Genomic DNA, 5,862 nt, shown 5'->3' on the forward strand with positions numbered 1-5,862 from the left:
GAACCCAGTTCAGAACGGTTCGACGTGTTCAAGGAGTTCAATCAATTGTCTGAACTTGACTTTAAATGACTAGAAAAAGGATTTGAGGACGCATTAAAGACTTGAACCAAGGTAATATGGCATGAATTAGGACTCCAACATAAAGAGGAAAAGATGACCCACTCTTGCCATGAGGAATAAATGATGCGGTAACACAAGGAAAGCTATGTTCGGCAAGTCAATATTTATGGCCAATTTCATAATACTTAAGAACTATTCAATGTTGGGGTCGATTGCTTGTTCCTTGGTAATTTTGTTGATAGAGGCTTTTACTCTGTGGAGATCTTCCTGCTGTTGCTTGCACTGAAGGTCCGATATCCTGACCGACTCACACTGATGCGGGGGAAACTTGAGAGCCGACTGATCACACGACCTTGGGAAACATATACTCCCAATATGAACATAGATCTATCAAAACACAATGTGCCCAAGCTATTTCTCGATAAGTTGCATACTGGACAGTTAAAAGCCTCAGAGTACTAACAGATGTGTTCTTTCAGAGGAGGTTTGGGTACAGGGCCATGATGCTGGAAAACAATAGCTGTTGTGCCCGGAATGGTGGGAGGAATGCTCCACTTAAAATCACTCCATAAATTTGAGCATAGTGGTGGATGGATAAAGGTCCTGTTGGAAGAAGCTGTGTAAATGGTTTACCCGCGAAAGAATCGGTCATCCATTGTTTTGTATAATCCTTCGCACACAAAGAACAGGGTTTTGATACTTAAATGTTGTGAATTTTCAGTCTGGTGCATTTTTGTATGAATTCATGGAGGCTTTGCAAGCTGGGGTGTATGAAAGCATGATTGGGTGGTTTGGAGTGGGGTTTTAATCTGCTTACGTGGTGGCAGAGAAAGTAGTTGTGACTACTAAGCATAATGATGACGAGCAGTACATCTGGGAATCACAGGCCATGGGGTCCTTCATTGTTACCGGGGATGTTAGCGGCAAGTCTCTTGGCAGAGGAACTAAGATCACTCTCTGGATGAAAGAGGACTAGATGGAATATCTCGAAGAGCCAAGACTGAAGGATTTGATCAAGAAGCACTCGAAGTTCGTCAGCTACCCGATTTATCTATGGACTAAGAGGACCACAAATTCGGTAGTGGCGGCCATGGAAGGGGGAGATTACGAATGCTGAGTTGGTAGAGGTTTACAGTGAGGAAGATGAAGAAATGAATGGTTTGGAAATACCAAGCTACCGCGGTGACAACATTAACAGTGATGTTGATTTGAAAGCGCGACAACCAGATCCACAAGGGGGGAAGCCTACGATTATTACGAATACTCTCAAATTGTTGCAACCTTGAACCTTATTCAGGCATTTGCAACTGGTGGATATGCAACAATGTAGTGTGTGATTTAGTGGAATTTGAATTTCACCTCTAACAGTGATCAGGGAGAAAAGCAATTGGAGCTTGCACACCGGGTAGATGAAGCACTTGGGTTTATGTTTGCTTGTGGACTTGTAGTTCATCATCCAATAATAAATAGCACAGATTTCTGGACTTCTCATGAGTGCTTGGGACTCTCATGTGAGCAAAGCAATGGCCAGAGAGGATTCTACCAGTGTGCTTTGGTATAGTTGCACTGTCCATATGTTGTGGATTGAAGAGCGCACCCGACAGCTTGATGGTGGACATATTGAATTTTTGAGGGGTGTTTCCAATCCTTTGGGTCTCAAGGCCAGTAATAGAATGGACCCGACAGAATTGGTGAAATCTTGAACCCTAAAACCAAACCAGGGAGGTTAACAGTAATTGTTAGGATGGGTGCCAAAAAATTGCGTGATGTTGCCCCATCTCATTAGAACTGTGCGCCAAGCTGTCATGATTGTCACTGGATTCAGTGACCCCACGCATGGGAACACAATTAATGCAGCATCTGGGTTGAAGACTCAGCCATTTGACGTTATTCGAGTCGAGCTCAAGGCCTTCTCTGATGTTCATGAAGAGGAAGGTAGCCATGTTGGGGGCATTTATTTGGAAATGACAGGACAAAATATGACAATGCATTGGTGGATCAAGAGTGGTAACTATGGAGGATGCATTTTGGATGCTTTTTGTGCTTTTGGACAATGTGTTGGTCAGTGACTGCTACACAGACAACCTGTCAAGATGTCACGTTGCACAGACGGTTGCTTTTAACCACTTTGATATGAGGACTGTCAACATGTAGAGAATTATGAAGGCCTGGATCCTGAGGAATAATTTTGTTTTGAGATTTAAAGTGGAAGATGTTCAACTGTCATATTTTAATGACTCCCACACTATTTGGAGAAGACTCATCTAGAGTGTCCTTGAACAAAATTTGGAGAAGCTAAAGTCTTGCAAAGATTCTCTAGGCCTAGTTATGTAAATAGTGGAAATGCAGGGGATATCATTGTTTGTGGTTGTATGGGTTGGATTTCAAATGGGAGATTGTTTAGAATATGAAGTCCAACGACCATCTGATCATTCCTTTCTTCTGCCTATTCATTTCTTTGCCGTGTCTTCATATTTGAAGAGTTAAACATTTGTACATTTGTATAAAAGGACAAATGCAGATCATGTATGGGATGCTAGAAAAGTAGTGAATAAAGATATTGCCCTGCTTTCCCATGGATGTAATCTTTAATGATGATTCGTCTTTTTTTTTTTTTTTTAATGTTATTTTATTTGCTCTTCCAATTGAAGAGTATTTAACTACAACTGCCATAAGAGTAGTCCCTTTTATGAACTAGCAAAATGATCAGTGGATTATCACTAAAACTAACGCCTTAATCAAAGAAAGAGCATGGGTTTAGGTTCCACTTATGAAGCAATGATAAATTCAGAAATATACACATAGAATTTTCTCTTTCGCATGTGGTTCATTTGGAATGGTGAGAAAAAAATAATCTTTGAAGGAAACTTTGATTTTCAAGATTCAACATGTAATGGTAGAAAATAATAAAATTCACTTGAAGGAAAAATAAAAATTGATCTTTCTACCTTAAGAAATAGAGATTAGATATTTTTATTTAGAAACTCTCGCCAGTTACCTCCTTTCAGAAATCCATTTCAATGATGCTAAGCTCTTTTTTATGATGTCTTGAAATCTATCCCCATTATTGTCATTATTGGTGGCATTCTTTGGTATGGACCTCATCTTAGGCTTTTGGATTTCACTATGGACCTCATTGTAGGCTTTTGGATTTCAATGTGAACCTTGGTAAGCCTCAAACTGTTGGCCATTTAGAGAAATTGATTATGTGTTGCATTGATGTTTTGTCATTGATGTCAACACTAGCTGTTTTGACTGCTTTATCGGTATCCTTTTGGTCTCGGTAAGATGTTTGGTTTATGGGTGGATTAGATCATGATGATCTAGTATGCTTCGGTATGTTTTGGCTTATGGAATTGGATTATTCATGCTACTCAGATTCATGTTCAATCAACTGGTTTTGATTTGGTGATCGGATGCTATCCTGTATGCTGGTAAGCTTGGTTTGTTGATCCGGTGAGGGTTTCACCGACAAAGCTTTGTTGAAGATCTTTGATGATATGCATAAGTGGTGTTGGTGGAGCTTCTAGTAGAGATTCAGGATGTTGATGGTGTTCGTGTTCGAGACTTAGTTGATTGGGATCATTGCTTTAGCGTGTGTGGACCTAAATTGGGTCTGGTACTATCTAGGTTATGGACCGGCTTAATGTAACGTGTTGATTGGACTTTTCAAAGTGTTTATGAGATGTCTTATGGGTTGGACATTATTTGTTTGGTCTCGAGCCGACATGTTTTGTAATTATGTAATTGATTCATTGTCTGGTGGCCGACCTGATTGTTTGTGGTTGAGGGTTTGTATATATATATGATGTAAAATCTCATTGTAGATCATATGTAATGGGATATGGATATGTAAGGAGCGAATAATGTAATAAGCATTCATGTAGAGGATTTGATCGATCATTGGTGATCGAGTTGGGTTTATGTAAGAGGATTTAGTCCTCCGGTATTGAGCTTAACCAGAACTGTATTCAGGCATAGGAGATATTATCATTGCAGTTCATTCTCTCTTTTGGATTGTAGTCTGGATTTGTATGTATGTAGTTAGTGAGACTTCTTTTGTAATGAACAGTGTGCTCTAGACTGTTGGCCTTCCTGCAAGTGCAAGCCCCTCATTTGTAATCACATACTTACTTCAAAAGTATTATCTGATTGTGGGTAGGCTTCCCACCGTGGTTTTTCCCTTTATCGGGTTTTCCACGTACAAATCTTGGTGTCACGTGGATGGTATTTATTCTCTAATTGTTGTTTGTGCTTGATTGGTATATCTACTATATATACTATTTTTGTAATTGGTTTATGCATTCCGGTATTGATCTTTTGGCTTCCGGTATTTAAGTTTTAATTGCTTAAAGTTTCGGTAATATGGTGACAACTGATTCACTCCCCCCCCCCCTCTCAGTTGTCTTTCGGTTATTTGAACTGTCTAATTGTCACGAACCCTATTTTTTCATAATTATTTAATTAGGAAACTAATGTTTATTTTTTGCAAATGAAATTGAAATGAAATGAAATTGGAATTGTTAATGAAATAAGATAGGAGATCGAATGCACTGAAATGATTTATATACAATTGAATGATCAGTAATAATTTTTATTGCAAAATTGGGATCATCATTGTGAATGAGCAACTGAGTGCAAGTGAATGCAGGAACATGTGAACGCAAATGAAGGCGAGAACATGGTTCAGGTAGAGTTGTCTTAGCTCTTGGATTTCATTAAAATAGATGGAATCTCTCACACACCACATTAGGATTTATAATTTGCATCTTGAAAAGATGGATGATTTAAATGACCTTATTTGAGTGTTTGTTTAAATTGGAATGATGAATTTGGAATGAGTAGTAGATTGATTTAAATGTTTATACATGTGCATTTATTGCATGATTTGAGCGGTGATTGAATTAAATCCAAGTTGCATGAGTGAACGTGAAATATTATGTCTTATTTTAAAGTAAGATTGTTTTGTTAATGGGTTAGATATGAATATCGATCGTAGGTTTATACATTCTTTATGTGCATGTGTGTATCAATGTTTGAAATATCATACTAATGAGTTTACTTTGGTAAGTTGAAAATAGTATAACTTATATATGTATATAAGATATTGAATCAATCATATATATATATATATATATATATATATATATATATATATATATATATATATATATATATATATCGTGAAATTTGATTACTTCATGAATTTTGTTTTACCTATACATACTTATTTGATATGTGTGTGTGTGTGTGTGTGTGTGTGTGTGTTCTAATGATAATTCGATCATGGACTTATAAATACGTATGTAATTATCGAACATGTAAATAAATTTGTGGAATTAAATTATTTTATGAAAATCCATATTATATATATATATATAATAATTTAATAATAATAATAATAATAGGATCGGTTTATTAAAGAATTTGTTGACAAGTTTAATGTTTAATATATAAATATAAATAAAATTAAAAATATAATAATTAAAAAAAAAAGTAATAAAAAAAATGATTTAATAATAATATAGTGGAAAGCGACTTAAATTGGAAACTTAACGACCGAGAAGGGGTGGTATTTTCAATGTAAGTAAAGGTTAATGTGGGGGAGGTCGATAGTAATATCGACCACTCCCCTTATTTAAAGGGAGGGGTCGGTATTACCACCGACCACTCCTCTTCCATAAACAAATCGATGTGTAATACTCCCCTTCTTATTAACACCGACCACGTGCAGCCACTGGAAGTTTATGGTAGTTGGCAGGTTAATGTGTAGTTGCATGATCTTAGGCAAGCGTAGTAATG

At 36.9% G+C, this 5,862-nt stretch overlaps 1 pseudogene; it reads left to right on the forward strand.

Annotated features, from left to right (window-relative positions):
* The first annotated feature begins 206 nt into the window (after nucleotides 1–206).
* Nucleotides 207–2,537, forward strand: LOC131047628 (phospho-2-dehydro-3-deoxyheptonate aldolase 1, chloroplastic-like; annotated as a pseudogene).
* Nucleotides 2,538–5,862: the final 3,325 nt, after the last annotated feature.

This window comes from Cryptomeria japonica, chromosome 10 (assembly GCF_030272615.1).
Source record: "Cryptomeria japonica chromosome 10, Sugi_1.0, whole genome shotgun sequence".
NCBI classification, from domain to species: domain Eukaryota; kingdom Viridiplantae; phylum Streptophyta; class Pinopsida; order Cupressales; family Cupressaceae; genus Cryptomeria; species Cryptomeria japonica.